Here is a 16,882-nt window from a genome sequence, read left to right as displayed (position 1 = left end):
GGTGAGTGGCAGCCGGGGCGCCCCGAGCGCTGAGCGGCGGCACCGCGACCGCCCCCGCGCCGCCTCCTCCCGCCGCGCCCGGGCGGGCACTTGTTGCATTGCGAGAGGGCTTCGGCAGCGGGCGGACTTCTCATCCCGTCCTGGCTGAGGTACCGCAGCGGGAAGCGCAACTGGTGGCTGCGGCGCGGCACCCGCCCGCCCGGTCCGGCGGAGGGGTGAAGGGTGGGCATCCTGGCGGGCCAGGGCTGAGGGACGAGCCGGGGCGCCCCGCGGCAGCCCCGCGCTCCGCTGCGCCGCGGGCAGGGGCGCCGGCGCGGTGTGTCCTTCGCTCCCCCGGGGCAGGGAACGGAGGGCGGTGGGACCCGCTGCTGTCGCCTTGTCGTGACCCTGTCAGCGCAGCATCGCGGCGTCGCCCGGGGCTGTTTGCCCGCGGGTCGGGGGCTCCCTCGGGCGGGAGGCGGCGGCACAGCCCGGCACACAGTCCGCTCCCGCTCTCGGCGCTGCGGGGCTGTGCCGCGGCTCCGCACAGCCCGGACCGGCGATGTCTCTCCGGTGGCACTCGCGCTCGAGCCTCGGCCAAGTTGCGGTGGCTGCGGATTTGCCGAGAGTTTCCAAACTCCCGGGCCAGATGGGACGCGGCGCCGTCCGGTTAAGTCGCGGTGCTGCTCCGCCCTGCTGTGACCTGCGCGTGGCTGAGTTCCCGGCGGTGTGCGCTGCCCCGGGTACCGCCTGCTGTCGCGGCTGTGCCCGCACCGAGAGGAGCCTTTCGGCGGTGTCCGGCGGCCGGGGCCGCTCCCGCGGCTCGGGGGGCAGTCAGCGGCTGGCTGCGGGCAGCGCGGCCGGTCCTGCGGGGCGCCCGCGCCGGGGAGGTCTGGTGGCAGAGGATAATGCATCTTGAAACTGCTTTACTCGTATTTCGTTAATCTAAGGATTGGGGAAGCATTAGGCACGGGCTGTGTGTGCTTAGCAGAGGGAAGCGTGCTGTGATGGGTACAAACTTTGGGGACAGGTACCGCTGTTCTGGAGACTCTGGGATGAAGCGTTACTCAGTCAGTCCTTATTGCTCTCTCGTTTCAGCGTTAGCGTTATGCTAATTGTCCTTGGGAGAGCAGAAATTCTCCCAAAGTGTTGTTACTTTCCTGCTAAAGTATCTGTGAGTTGATACAGTGCACAGCGCAGAGCCATTACTGTCAGGCATATAAATAATTGTGTCTTAATGCACAGCTTATGTTAATACGTCCTTCGTGACTATTTTTTGAACGACTGGATTATTGACCCTCTGCACAGAAATGCCAGACCTAACATGAACCGTTAAAGAGCAAATAGTTTTCTTTTAATAAATAAGGGCTTGAGGTTGAAAGCATTTTTACAATTCTATTGCTAGTGAAAAGACAGTAATTTTTGCAGTCCCAGGGATAATTATGCACAGTTGTGAATGGAGCGAATTGAGTTGGCATGGAGGGTAGATGAACCTCCTGCGATCTCTAGATTATGATTATTACTGTTATTGTAAGCCAGTGGGAGCCAAACTGTGTCTTTCCTTTTTATGCTTTGATTTCTTTCTCTTTTTTGGGGGCTGGAGGGGGTGGGGAGTTGAGAATTTGAAGATTGTGCTTTGATGCATTTTCAGCACCAGGGCTCCAAAGTAATTTTCTTACTGAACTGTGTGGTAAAAGGCATTTGTGTTTGGAGATGGAAATTTGCAACTGAGAGTGAGAAAGAGGGGCTGGAGCTTGGCTTCATAGCCAAGCCATGTCATTAGATATAGGTTAGCATTTTATAGCTGCCTTGTAGAAATATGCTTGCTTATTTCTTAAAAACAAAACTGAACTTTAACTTTTGGATCTAGTTCACATATCTGACTTTGCTTAGCATCTCTTTTCAAAGAAAAACATACTCTGCTTGTTCGCACACCATTACCTTAACTTTTTCATGTCTCTTCTGGGTAACCTGCTTTGGCTGGGTGATGGACTTAACAAACTAATAGGTCTTTTATGGCTATAGCTGCTTTGATCCTAGAAATTGTAAAGATTTTTATGATCTATGACCTAGAGAGACTGCTACATACCGAAAACATTCTCTGCTTAACTTGATATATTCTCTGCTTAATCTGACCATTTGCCAAACTGCAGAAGTCTGTTTAGATGAGCTGTGGGGGAATGTGCACACATGTGACTACTTGGGAATTAGTCAGTGTTTTATGGGCTGTAGCTCACGCTGATTAGGGGGACTGCAGCTTGAGCCATTTGTGGTATTGCCAGCTTTCCACTCTTGTTCAGGTGAGCTGGTACTGATGACACTCAGCTGTTAGTGTTTAGTGAAATTTGGTCTCTTCAACCATCCTTTTGAAGAGGGTGGAAAGAGTTCAAGAATTGGGTCTTTTTAAGTATCTGTTGAAGAAGAATTGCAAGAATTGAAGCCCTGTCTCCTAGAACTAATCCTAGACGTGTAGCTCTTTCTCACAGTAAGTTCTTACCACATTTCTGATCTCCTGCCACCTTCAGCAAGCAGCAGTCCCAAAACTGCTGATTCCTTGGGCCTTCAGGTCAGCCTGCTGGTCAGAAAACCCATTGGAGCCCTCATCAGCATTAAGCAGAAGAGACTGCCCTAGAACTAATCGAGTTGAAGAAAGCTTGAAAACTGTGGGCTGCTTTCTTCATGTGCAGCTGGAGCATCTTCTGTCACATGTGGATTTGTTGTGAGGCATTGCAGATAATACACCTGCCTTCTTCCTGTGATCTGAACAACTTCTGAAAGCTGGCAGTGTTCAGTCCCACTGTCACTGTTGGGATGAGGCTTCTTCTTTGCATTTTTTGGTGGATTTAGCCCTATAAAAAGCAGCTAGGCGTGACTGCTCCATGGCATTGTTAGTGATGTGTATGGAAATCCTTGGCGGGTGACTAAGGAGTAGACCCCGCTTCCTGTTCTCCCATCCACAAAATGCAAGAGAAAATATTGCTGCTTGTTTAAAAAACAAACAGAAATGAAGTCAGTTAAGTGACCTGACTGACTGAACTACTCCTAAAATACTTCTGTAGCTAGAGTGGCCATATGACCTCCTGCAGCTCATGCTGGCAGATTGTGTCTTTTGTGACCTTGTCTTTGTAATTAGGGCTGGAGGAAAGACTCATGAGATCTCTGCACTTGCACTGGTAGCGTGAGAAACTGGTAGCTGAGAGGTTTTTTTTACTTTGTGGGTTGCAGTAGGTCAGGTTTAGGTGTGCACCCTCACAAGTCTGGAAAATTTTGACCTTTCATCGCTTTTCACCTCCTGCCATTGTTCCCCTTCTTCTGACTTTGCTTATTCTGTGTATGTGTAGATAATGACCAGAAGTGGAGACACAGGTGTTTCAAGATCTGACTTGCCAGTTGTATTCAAGGGTAGTGAATTGTTATTTAAATTGAGAACTTTCTAGGAGAACTTTCAGTGAAGGATTGTTTTAGTACTATTGATCATGATGCAGACTTCTATAAAGCTGTGGGTAGCCCTGTTGGCCCTGCTTGGAATTAAAAGCTCTCTGCCTTGTTGCTGCCCGTAGTCACTTAGAGAAAGAATACTAACAATTTTCTCTCCATCTCCACCTAACACTCAGATCCTGTGCGTGATTGCCAGAGTGCCATACTCAGTGTTTTACTCCTCAGATCCCAACGAGGCCAGACAAGGAAGAATCCTAACAGGAAGAGACTCACATGAATTATGAAATGAGTGGTTAAATAGGACATTAGTCAGGGACTGAAATGTGACATGGAAAGTTTAATGTATATAGATAATTTACATAGCAGTAGAGAGTCAGAGCAAGAGGGAAAGATACAAAGACAAACATGCACGATGAAGCTTGGCTGTTATTTTTTCAGGCACATTTTCCACTCCAAGTTTGCTAAATCTTGCAGATTTACTCTTGGGCTTTCTCTAGTCCTGGTTAACCACTCAGAAGTGTGTCACTCATCCTGTTCCACAGAAGGCGAAGGAAAGTGGCTCCCTCTGGAGCTAGCTAGTGTGTCTTTGGAAGTCCTCCTTTCCCTTCTAAAGCATGAAGGTTTAAGGAGCAAAGAGTGAGACGGAATATAGATTTGTTTTCTCCTTGATTTTTTTTTTTTTTTTTTGGTTTTGTTTTAGTGAGTGACTTTCTTCCCCCAGCCCCACAATGCAATTGGATGTAGTGATGTGATTGTGGGGAGGTGGAGAAGGCCTCCTGTCAAGGAGAGGCAGGGATGATGGAAGCAGGAAAGACTTGTCTGCTGTGTAGAGCTCTGTGTTGTTAGTTGCCCCACACACTGTTTAAGAGCTGCTCAGGCCCCTGGATTTAGCGAAACAAATACTGAAGCTGCTAAGCAAGGAGAAATGAGGAGAAATCTCTCTAAGCTGGGGATGTGACTGCAGCTCTACTGTAATACCACACAAGCCTGATGCTGCTGATTTCATTAAAAGCAACATTTGGGGCCTCAAAGCAGGTTTTAATACTTGCTATATGTTTTTTTTTTAAATATGCTGACCTTATCTAGTAAGCCTGTAATATTTGTTGCAATGAAGAACAGCTGCTGCATAAATACATATATAATATCAGTTGCCAATTCTGTAAGCTGTGCTGAGACTGTGACTTGTTTGAAGTGGGGTTGCTATTAAAAGGCAGGTGGCAAGATGTTTATTTTGCACCTTGTTAATTGCTTGTTTTTCCTGCTGTAATTGGCTTCCTAGTGGGGGCAGAATGCACTTGGTTTTGCACACAAAGCTTCATTAGTGACAACTGGTGGAAAGGATTCAGAGGGTGGGATTTAGATGAAATATATATACATGTAGAGTAACAGATGTCCCTGCTAAATAGGGTATGTGAGGAAGTCCCATAGATGCATCCAAAAATGCAAATGTTTTGCCATAAAACTATTTAAGATGTTCCAGTGTTAGGTATAAAGATCACTGCCTCTTACTTGAGAAGGGGGCAGAGCTGTTGTTACTTACGTTATTTTTGTGGGGCAGAGATTTTGTTCTGCTTCACTGGACAGGAGTTAGGATGCTGGGATGGTGTTCTGTGCTCGGGACTCTGACTGCATCCAGGTATTCATAAAGATATCTTTGATGCTCTCTGTGGCATATTTAGGGGTTGCTCCTGCCAGCAAACTGGGAGGAGATGGTGAGCACTGGTGGTCTTCTGTAACTTTCTAAGATTTATGGAGCCATCCCTGCCTCTTATGAATGTTAGAGCTGTTCCACTGGGCCCTTGGAGGGAGAGCATTGCTGTGGAGAAGCATAGCTGGACCATCCACGATCCCAGCTGTGCTTACAAGTGAGAGCTGAGGTGATGTTCCGGCTAGGGATGGATGCTCCACAAAGGCAGTTCTTCTTTCAGTAATGAATTTTTTTTAATGTGGTGTAAGAGAGTGGTCTGAGAGTCATCAGGATGGTCATCTGACGTCATTGTGTCTGAGGCCATGAATAGATTTTTGTGCTGTTCAGTTTAATATGCTCTTGTTCCTGTAGAGGTTGCTGTAAGTGAAAGGTGGGTGTACTTGAGTGTGTGTATGTATGTACATGTATATAAAATTAATAATGAAAGGGTGATATGGCTCTTCATGGAAATGAAGCCCTCCTGCCCCCTCCTTTAAAAAAAAAAAAAAAAGGCACTGTGATGGGATTGAAAAATATACCTATTCCCTATTTTTCTGCTTCCTCATACATTATGCCAGTATTTAACTAGTGTAAGACTGGATTTACCTGTCATGTTTCTTCTCAGTAAGGTGACTTCAAGGCAAAAGTATTGCAAGTCTTGGATTGACATATTTTATAAGAAAAAGTCTTTATTACATGAATATATCACAGCCTAATTGACTGTTTCATGTTGAATGGGGAGAGTAATATCCTGAGGCAGCATTTTAATCAGAAAGATCACAAGGCTGCCCATCAGCTCTGCTCTTCCATGTATGTGTCCTCAGATGACAAAATAATCCCCTTTCTTGGGATAATGCTTCTAATTTCTGCAGAATCTTTTTTTCCCCAGAGTGAAGAATTGACTGTGTAGTTGAGGTGAGGCCAGGACTTGTCAATTGTTAATGCTTGAAGGGAGGAGCCTCAAGGTGGTGGTGTTCCATGGTGAGAGGACTGTGTATTCTCACGGAGCTCATGGATGTGCTTTTGTCTCTGATATGCCTCCTGCCTTTGGCTAGGAGCCCTTTTCTCTGGGTGTATACACAGGTTTATACATCAGGGTTTATCTCTAAAGAGACTGTAGGAAGCCATGCCTCTTGTAGTACTTTACCATGGCATAATATGAGCTTCTGAACTCCAGTGAAAAGGAATGGGGGGGAGATGTTCTAACTTCTTTTTAAGTCTTGTCTCTGAGGTTCTCATAAGTGGTGATGGATGTATTTGGAGCACAGGATTAAAGAGCAGGCTCTGCTGAAGGCTGTGCTTTGGGCCTTTGGAGGATGCTTATGTCTGTATTAAAACTTGATGCTTGGACTTTTTTTTCCATTTGTCTTCTGGCCAGTCTTGCACCTTGCAAGCCTTCGTGGGTGTGGGAATAGAAAGTGGTTGTTATAGGCAGGAGCAAAGATCCATCTTGCTGAGTACCTTATCTCTTGACAGCGGCCAGCAGTGGCTGCTTAAGGCAGCAGGTAAACTTAAAGCAAGTGTGGAGAAGTAATGAAGTGGGATGCTTGCATTTTGTGTTCCATGTAAGTCTGTGTCTGTAATCTAGTTCCAGAACTGGGCAAGTAGGGAAGGAAATGTTTTTTTTCTGATTGAAACAACTTCTTCAGCTTGGGCATGTCAGCATGTTGTGTCCAGATTAAGGTGTGCTAGATGAATGCTGGAGGTCTTAAACCATTTTCAAAGCTGCCTCTGCTATGCACTGTATTCTGGTGAAAGACAACTATTTCTGGAAAAGTCCCTGTTGGTGTGCAGAGCCTGAGACCTCCCAGGGTACAGGCCTTCCAGCATGGATGTGGGGAAGATGATGGAGTTGCTGCATTGGGTATGATGTTATCACTCAGCAGAGTGGGCTGCTGTGCACCTATCACAATGACATCCACAGGGAATCCTCCATTGCTTTGTTTATTGAGCTGCTGTTTTTAAAATTAAAAACAGCCAAATGTTTCATAAAATATTAAAAGGTGCTGCTTTAGTGCCTCTCATCAGATTAAGTATGTCACTTTCTATGTCCTTAGGGTGATGAAGCCCATCAGCTTGGTCGTTCTGTCACCTTAAGCATGCATTAAGGTGACATGCTTCATCTCACAAGGGGTGCTGAAGCTATCGCACTGCAGAACCGGGAACCGTAGGGGTCCTGCACTTCAGCTGTGGATTCTCAAATGAAATTTTGCAGAAGTAATACAGTTTGCTTTGTACGAGTGAATTCCTTTTTGTTAGGGAAATGCTTTTTTGAGCAAAAATATTGAGGTGATAGTGGTAGACACATGCACAGTGACTGCGCTGCAGGAAAGAAAGAAATTGCGGCATGTTTTATATGAAAGACCAAATACTGTGGCGTTTGAATGGGTAAAGGAGAGAGGCCTGTACATTCCTCAAACACTTTTTATGAATATGGATTTTGAAGTTGTTTTGCTTGCAGGTGAATTTCTTTTTTATTCAAGAGCCAGTTCTAACATTTTAATCATAACAGTGTGGCGCTGGTGTAGCAGAGCATTGGGAAGCTGGGGGGTGTGGTAGCCCCTGGTCTGAGTGAGGATCTCCAGCTTGCTGCAGAGAAGCCCTGAGGGCTGCACAGTGGTGGAACACAGCGTGGTGCAGCTGGGACCGAGCTGTGGGGGGCTTGCTTTCACTGAGTTTTCCATCATCTCTCACCTCTACCCAGCAGTTCATCGCTCTCTGGCATTTGTATAGTGTTTGGGAATGCTGCACCATACCAGGTTAAATAGTCTAGAAGGTCTAATAAATTCAGGATACCAGACCAATTTGACTTCTGATTTTCCTGGATTTGGGTTGTGTTGCCTCTTTAAGCTCAGTCAGTCATGGCACATGTGGTGTGGTTACTCTGGCGTTCCCGCTGTGCACAGCAAAGTCACACCCGTGTGCACATCAGGGAGCACTTACTCAGGAGTCTGCTCTGAAGGGCAGCGGCTCCTTTGTCTGATCTGATACTGCTGCTGCTGCTTCGCTTGGTCGTGGTGTGAGGGAATAATAAAGTACAGCCTTCAATCATACGACCTGATCAGAGGGGGTTGTCTGTGGTGATTGATAAGTCCTGCTGGAACAATAGGCTGCTTGAGCTGTGCCCAGGGACTGCTGGGTTTGGTTGGGGTTTTGCATTAATTTTTGGCCTAAGTAAAAAGAGCTGTGAGATCAAGGTTGCAGTTTTGTTTGCAGCTTGCCTTCAAACCTAAAAATCCTGCCTGATCTAAAAGGATACTTTACTGTATATCTCTGCTCTCCCAAAAACTATCTGGAGAGCCCTTTGGCCCTCTCCTTTAGGATATGCTGAGTATTTTAGGCACTCCCAGATTATTTTGTTTCCTTAAGTTTGCTCTCTTCAAAATGGGCATAAACAAAGACATCTTTTCATATTTCACCCGTGTATCCACCTGACCTGATGAGTGACATGCTGAGAGCATGGACTTGGGTTCTTTACCCTGGGATGTCCCCCCAGTCATGGCTTTTTCCTAAAAGCCCCTGTATGACCTTGTCAAGCTGCTTTGCTTCTTTTCTTGATTTATCACATTTGCCATTCTCAGTAGAGAAGCTAAAAAGCTTAATATTAAGAAAATGCCTGTATCCTGTGAAAGATAGCTTTTTCTGTTGGTACTGAGAAGCCTTGGAAGATGGATGTGTGTATAAATTCTGTTTAGCTCTGTAGTGCAGCCGTTTATCTGCAATATGGGTGAACTTAGCCATGGGCAGTGTTACACAAAGGATGCCACCTGTCTTCAGTGGGGCCACAGGTGTGTTTGGGTCTATTTGCGTTTCTGCAAAGGAGAGGTGTTTTTCTGCTTCTCTGTTGAGTAACATCCACAGTGTGAGGGGTCAGTTTAAAGCAGAAGTGATTGATCTTCTTAAAACACTTGCTGAACAAATACGTTTTTCCTTCTGTTCTGCAAAACAAAATGGTATGTGGGTGAAAGAATGGCTTTCACCCCAGCACATGTGCAGCCACTTTATGGATCAAAGAACAGTCTTTGGAGCACAGAAGAGCTATTGCTGTGTAGAGAAGTGCCAGCATGGTGCCCTATTTTCAGCATTCTTAACTTCAGTTGTGGTGGTAGTGGGCTGGAGCTGTGCTGCAGCGGCTTTGCTTGCAGTGCTACTGTTGTTTGTGCATTCTGCCTTTGTCACGGAATCAGGACATCTGGAGGAAAGGGATTCTGGGATGACTAGGACTTCTTTGTCACACACAAGAGAATTTCGTACTTGGAGAATGGATAATAGAATGCCTTTATAGCAGAAAGTGAGAACTGCCCAGAACATCCTGATCCCCTGCTAGAGGTGAGGACACAGAGAGTTACACTCAGAAGTAGAAGAGGAGCTTTCTTCATCTAGCTGCAGTGTTAGGCTTTCTGAAATTTGTCTGTGATCTCTTACTGTTCTATTGAGGTTTTGTGTTTCTTTGCTTTCTCTGTCAGTAAATGACCATTTCATTTTGGCAGTGCCCTACTGTTCAAATTATAGTTGGGGCCAGTTTATTGTGGATCTGTTTAGCATCAGTTTTATTGCTTGCCTGCATTCCTGCTCTGCTGTGGGATTGTCATTGCAGTGCCTTTTGGGTATCCTCTTTTTGCTGTCACTGGCCTGACTCCTAGGGCTTGAAAAGCTGTTTGAGGATTCCTCTGGGAGCCTAAGGGCCTTATTGGAAGGAAGTCAAATTCTCCTAAGTTTCCGAGAAAGCTGTCATAAGCCTTGTGGCTGCTGGGTTATCGCCAAGGCCTTAATTCATGGGACACACGATAAGCCATTGCTGGACAATATTGGTTTCAGGTTCTTTTGTATTGTATTATGAAAGGAGAACCAGTTCTGGGCCATTGTTTTAGCCAGTGTAAGAACACACAAGATTTTCTGTAAGAAAGTATTTACAGTTTATTAAGCCTTGTCTTCTGGCTTTTTTCTTTCCCTTGCTAGAGTTCTTTCTCTGTGCACCCAGTTCACCTTTGCAGGTTTCAGTCCTAGCCAGGAATCATCCAAAGTCAGACTTGACTGCTTTTGCACCTTGTGGCTTTTGGCAATGGAAGCCTCACTGACCATACATGGGAGTCATTCTGAAGGGGAGTGCTGCTGTGGGTGAGCCAGCTGTCCTTTACTGCTGTCCAAGGTGTTTGTTACAGTGAGAAAAATGGCTTTGATGACCCCTCCTGATGGTATTTCCTTATAGGTATGTAGCTTGTTCTTTTGGCAGGCTTTTGATTAAGTTAGAGTTGCTCTGGCCCTTCATATTCGCTCCACATTTTCAAGGCATTTGGTACTTAGTTGTCCCCTTACCTGCCTCTGCAGTGAAAGGGGTGGAAGTCAGAGCTAGCTTATTTGCCTCATGGAGTTTCCTTTTGCTGCTGACTCATGGCTGTGTCCTGCTCATGGTGGACAGTATTTGGTACAACCAAATTTTGAATAGCTAACGATGAAGTTTTAATTTCACATGGGCAAGCAGTACTCCACCCAAAGAGCTTTCATTCTGTCCTGGTGGAGTTTTCTGGTTTTAGTTTAGTCCCACTGCCCTACACTCTACCCATGGGGTAAGAAATGGGTGGATTAAAAAGTTATCCAGAAGAGTATTGAAATGTCATGAATGTGCCTTCAAAGTAATTTCAAATACTTAAATTCAAAATGAAATGTGTCAGTGTGTTGAAACTGTTTGATACATCTTTCTGTTTGGGACTGAGCTGGGATGGAATCCAAACCAAGCCATGAAAGATCCCTGGAGGGAAAAGTGCAATGCAAATTGGAGGTAGAAAAGTCAGTCTGAGCTTTGGTTTGGCTTTACTCTTTGTAGTCTCTGAATGTGTGCCAGCTATGGATGAACAGCAGTAGGACAAATATTTAGGTGCTGGTGTACAGCCTATGGAAGTTTTATTCACTGGCACACTTTACCAGATCTGAAAAATTGTGTTTCTGTCAGAACCCACACCACTTAATTTCAGCACAGTGTTCTGCCAGCCCTGAAACGTGTCTATATTTGCTTCTAGAGAGCTTGCTCAGATGCAGGGCTTGGTTCCATCTATTTCTCTGTTTTCTTGGCTTGCCTTCTGCAGATAAGATAATAGTAATAATAAAAAGCCCCAGAAAAATGCTCTCCAAAGTGCTGCTATTGCAGCTGATACTCTGATGGTTTTAGCAGTCATTTAAGTTGTTTGGAGTTTTCTTTCCTTTTTTTTTTTAATTTTTATTTGGAGCTTCTTGTTTTGATTTGCCATGTGTGAGGATTTACATATGATGGTGCTGCCGTAGAGCTAAGCATTTGGTGAGCTGCATGGATGTTGTGGCAAACAGGACCTGTTTCTGAGCCACAGTTTGGAAGAGCTGGTGTGCAAGGGACTCACTGAAAGCTGTAAGTATTGTGGAGAAAAAAGGTTTTTTGAAATCAAATATGCCAAGCTTGCCTGAGTGTTGAGTCTTAAGGGTCAGAGTGGACACAACAAATTTGAGGGACTGGGAAACGAAGAAGTTAGTGAGGTTGCAAAAAGCCAGGCGGGTGTTTTGTACCTGTGAATGCAAGTGCATGCCTCTGTGCAGGTGATGAGAGCAGAGTGTGCCTGTTGGTATTTCTAGATTTACTGTGGAACAGTTTGAATTGCCACAGATGCACAGAAAGCTGTTGCTCACTAGTTTGGCCTTGATTTGTCAGCAAGGATTGATGAATTGGGATGAATCTGTTAGGCTCTATGCAGCACCCAGCCTAAAACTTGTCCAAGTGGTGTGGACTGGACAGGGTGTAACAAGGAGAAAATGATGTCAACAGGGTGGGAAAATCCTCCTGTGACTTTATAGGGCAGACTGCTGTGGAAGTCTAAGAGAATGGGGAGATGATAGCCATGAAGGGGGTCAAAACAGGCTTTTACTTTGATGTAGCAGCACACAGATGATGAGTATGGAAGGTTGAAAATTCTGGCTGTAGATGCCTTGGTTCATCTTCTGAAGGCAAAGGTCTCTGTTGAACGGTTTCCTTCTCAGACAGGGTGTGTGCAATGACTGTGTGAGATGTATGAATGTGTTATGACTGTATGAGGTACATGTGCAAAGTTGCCTTTCACAGTGTCCTGCTGCTGCAGGGTGGATCCAACTGGCTCTCCTTCTCTGCTCATGCCAATGAAAATAAATTGCCCCATCGTAAGTTGTGAGGAAAGCAGTGTTCTGTCATCCTGTGTATAAGGCCACCAGCCAGTAGTGTCAGAAACAAAGCCAGCCTTTCCTGTGGTGTTGGACGCTGCTTCTAGGCAGGTCAGAGAGCCAGCTGGGCAGGGAGGTAGCAAAGCTGTCACTTCTGCAGTCTTCTTATTCATGGCTGCTGAAAGGAGCTCTTCTCTGAACCGTGGGCAGTGTGTGCTTTTCCTGACCCTTTCCTCTCCCTCCATCCCCTGATTATGTAAGACAGCCCTGTTGCTCCTGCCAGAGAAGGTGCTGTTGACTTTTGCAGTTCATGGAAGAGAAGAGGTGTTGCACATACGATATTTTGATCCAGACACTTTTCATGCCCCTCCCATTTAATTTCATTTCTGTTTTCTCTCTTTAAAAACTTCACAGAGAAAACGACGATACTTTAATGACACAGGAGGAGGAAGGGAAAAGAAGGAGCCTTCTCTCTTAATTTTATTGTTGCTTATGTATGTCACTGATGAAGTCGAGTGTGTGAGTGGCAGTGTCTCTCTGCACAGTGGTGTGGAACAAGTGCCTCAAATCTGAGTTATAGGGGGATAGCTGAGAGCGGGGTCATGGGCAGGGCTGAAGAGAGGCAAATACTGAAAGCTGGAGCTGGGAGCAACTGAGAGAAGGGGGCTACAGCTGGCCTAGTTCTGTCCACTGCCTGTTTGGTCTTATTTTATTTTTGCCAATTCAATAGCAGAGGGCAGGAGCAGATACTGAGGGTGATTTAAGGGGGCTAGCTGCCTTCTGCTTGCAAGAGGACCTCAAGCCTTCCAAGCTTGTTTGTGCTCTCATTTCATGCTAGTCATGCTGTTCTCAGTGATCAGCCTTGCCTGCCCCTGTTTTCTCAGGTTTATACAGCTGCTCTATCTCGAGTTTTCCTGCATTGCTGGAGATGTTTCCCTCACTTCTTCTCTGTGTGTTTAGGGCCAGGAATGTTGGAACATAAAATCTCCCTTTGCTGTTTTCTTTGTCATCGGTATGCCATGATCAGCTTGTGTTCTGAGAACACCTATGGTTATCAGTAATATTCACGAGTAGGTCAAACCTCTGCTAAAACAGGGCTTATTTTATGAGATGTGTGGTGCGAGGCAGAAAGTGAGGTGCCAGCAATTCAGTGTAAGGAGCTATGGCTCGAGTCCAGGTTGTGCTGCCATGTTGCATCTGCTTGGCTGGTCCGTGTCCTGTTTGATGCCTTTGTTGTTTCCCCTGAGCATCTGAGTTGATTGAGCACGAGTGAGTCACTGCAGTGTTTCTGGGTTACTAGTGCTGTTGCATTTCTGAGCTTTCTGCCAGGGAATGAAACTGTTCTGAAGTCTCTTATGTAGAATGATCACAGTAAGATCACCCACTCATGCACTTGACCTGTTACTTTTTCCTTGGTATGATGTTGCTATTTCCAAAAAGCACTGTTTTCTTAGAAAAATTACAATCCAATTATTTAAAAAAAAATAAGTTGTCTTTGCTGGAAATTGGCATTTGGGTGAAGGTTGCATTTATTTCTGTGCATGTGGTATGGGTTGTCAGCAAAGTTTATTGTGCTGTTTTCCAGAAGGAGCCACAAAGCAGCTTAAAACATGGATTTCTGTGTTTCTCTGGAGAGGGCATTTACTTTTATCCAAATTGAGCATTGCTACTCAGATTTAACAATAGTGCAGGCAAAGTAAGGGAGCATAATATTAATCCTATCTAGTTGACCCTGTGTAGTTCAGCTGTTCCTAATACACACCACTGAATTGATGGGTCTAAAATAAAAGGTGCAGAGATGCTAATGTGTAGATGATGACTTCCATCCCTCTCCATTTACATTAGAGGAAGCTGACTGTGGTGATCTGCCTAACTTGGGTATTTCGTGAGTGCCTAAAACTGGATGGAATCGAATGTAGTGTTGGAGAGCAGTGCATGGGAGGCCCATTGTGCATGTCACCATCTGCAGCTCTGCTGCTACTTGGGTTAAAGAAAACTCTGCTTATACTTCTGTAGAGCTACTAAAAGCTGGTTTTGAGTCAGATCTGTTTCTCTTATCTTTTTTCTAGTACAGTGTTTTTGTAGTCCTATGCTGCTAGTGATGTGAAGAAGGATGCCTTTTGTTTTGCATGTATATCTTGACTAGTTGTTGTTGGGCCATTAAATCTCCTTTAAGTCAGGAAGCATAGCTGCTGCTGGAAATGTTAGTAGCTCAACAAGCAGCATTTAGCTGACACTTGACCTTCAGTGTGGCATGGCACTTGCCTCTATCTCAGACTGCAGGTAATGATTACCGAAACTCAGCCAGAGACCTCAAATAAGGCAGAGTCTTGACCACAGAGACTTTCTTAAGAAAGGCCAGAGGATGTCGGTAACATCTACAGCTTAAAGACAATGTATAGTGTGAAACCTTGCTAATTCCTTCTTTCCCTGCACTTTCTTGCTGTTTGTCACTTGTTCAGAATCAGGTCTTCCTCCTAGACTTTCTTATCTATTCCCACACCCAGTCTGAGAACTGGAGATGAGCAGAGAAGCATCGCGTCAGCCCAAGGTTGTACAAAATAAACCAACTGAGGAGATGCTTTCCTTAACCCTCCCACTCACTACATGTGCTTGTGATGTACCAGTCAACCACTGGGTGTCTCTGGGCCACACACAGCTCCAGGCAACATCTAGTCCCTAGAAAGCTGGCACTGGTTCCTCTTGTTTTGGTTTGTGGCTGCAGTTTTGTTCTTGTTTTGAAGGGCATCGTGTTCCTTTCTAGGCTGCCCACTCAGAATGTGGCGTCCCCACTCCTGATCATGGAGTGGGGTGCGCTCTGTGGTAAGGCAGCATTCTGGATTGGCAGTAATTGCTGTTCAAAGGACAGCAAATTCTCCAGCCTGATTTTGTTCTGTTGCTGTTTCTGAACACCATACCTCTTATTGCACTGGGCTGTGTGGAGGTCTAGAGGAGGAGAATGTTGCACAGCTGCTTTGCTACCTTTCCCTTCTTCCCTTAGTTGTGACAAGCTTACTCTTGCATGCACACCCAAGTAGATAATTAATCTGTCTCTCAACAGGGCTCTGCTCGCTATAGTATTTTCTTCAGTTCCATGGAAAAAGTTAGTTTTTCATGATGATGCTGAATGGGTGAAAGGCAGCCTATTCTTTACTTCAAAAATGCAGTGATAGAAGGTAAAGCTTTCATTAAACATGCCTGGCTGAATTTATATACTTAAGTATCTGAACTGTAGCTAATATATTTTGAAAGACAAGGAAAGAAACACAGCTTTCTAATAGCCAGCATTTTGTGTTTGAATGGTTAATCAGTAGTACAGAAAAATAATTTAATTAATTCTTTCATAGACTTAGTCCAGAAAAAAAATCCAAAATATTAATCCCTGTTGCAGTAGGATAGTTCTCCTTTCCATCTTACAGCCATTTAGGGTTGATGTCTCTGTGGTTTTCGGGTGATGGTATCCATGTTGCAGCTTTTTTTGGTGGTGAAACAGCTGACCTGTACCAGGAGCTCTTTCCTGCTGTCTTGGTTTTGAGTTGGTACCTGGTTATGCTGAGTGGTGCTTTGTCATTAAATAGATAAACTCACCAGCAGTGGGATGCATTGTTTGGTTCCAGCACTTCCCTATGTGCCCTTTGCATAGAGGGTAGGGTAGGATTTTGCTGGTCTCAAGCTGGGATTCGAGCCTACCCGAGGTGGGTATTGGTAAGTTTTGGGGGCGCTTTGCTGTGGAATGTCTGGTAAAACAAGCGCTGGAGCTGGGACTAACTGATCTTACAGATTTGTAGCAGTGATTGAAGTAAGATGAGCAAAGGTGGGTATGTTGTGGTCAAGACTGAATAATATCAGTAACTTTTTTTTTCTGAATTGGTTTGATGGCAGCACTCAAATACTGCAGTGGATAGAAAGAACACGCTGCACATAAGCTGCTGGTAATAACTTGCTATAGCATTCAGAGCAGCATGCTTTACATTTGCATGGGAGCTGAAAGTTCTCACTGTACAGACATAAAATAATTCTGGTCGGCTGCTTGTGTACAGGGCTTAGCCTTGCAACAACATAAACTAGAGCTCTGTCCATAAATTAAGCACTTAGCTGCCAAAGATTCATTACCAGCTTGGTTACAAGCTGCTGTGTAGAGACAGCCATAGTGTTTGGCTTGGATAAACACGCTGCTTCTGGATATGTGAGAGGGGTGGTTCTGTGCTTGCCCAGATCATTTGGATGTAGGATAGCGGTTCACAGTCTGTGGCAGAAGACCAGGAGCTGGCAATCATGACAGTGCTGTAGGTTTCCATACTATGGAGTCAAAAGAGGATGTCTGACCAAGTAGGATGGGGTACCCAGGACTTTTGGAACAGTCAGGGTTGAAAACCATAAATCCAGTAATTGTATTGCAATTAAAAAAATTATGTTTATAAATCTGCCCCTTGTCTTGCCTTGGATACTGTCAACACTCAACCACATGCAGGCAGAAATATGAGTTACAAGACCTGACATTGGTTTCTGTTTATTCCTCCTCCATTTTCAGTCTATAGAAATTATTTCAATTCCATGGAGGCAGAAACTTGTGTTTTATTGGCACCAATCCATGTGGCTGTGTAGCTGTATTTGGGAAGG

General features: G+C 45.1%; 1 protein-coding gene across 1 annotated transcript in view; it reads left to right on the top strand.

Annotated features, from left to right (window-relative positions):
* The first annotated feature begins 22 nt into the window (after positions 1–22).
* Positions 23–16,882, top strand: part of TSPAN4 (tetraspanin 4) — a 431,876-nt gene continuing 415,016 nt past the window's right edge. Inside the window, exon 1 of the mRNA XM_042038860.1 lies at positions 23–149. The gene's annotated coding sequence lies outside the window, so the exon portion shown is untranslated. The remainder of the gene's footprint in view (positions 150–16,882) is intronic.

This window comes from Corvus kubaryi, unplaced genomic scaffold, assembly GCF_017639235.1.
Source record: "Corvus kubaryi isolate FWS band 111438036 unplaced genomic scaffold, C.kubaryi_AGA036_p1.0 37392, whole genome shotgun sequence".
Lineage (NCBI taxonomy): Eukaryota > Metazoa > Chordata > Aves > Passeriformes > Corvidae > Corvus > Corvus kubaryi.
This window is presented reverse-complemented; position numbering and strand designations above follow the sequence as displayed.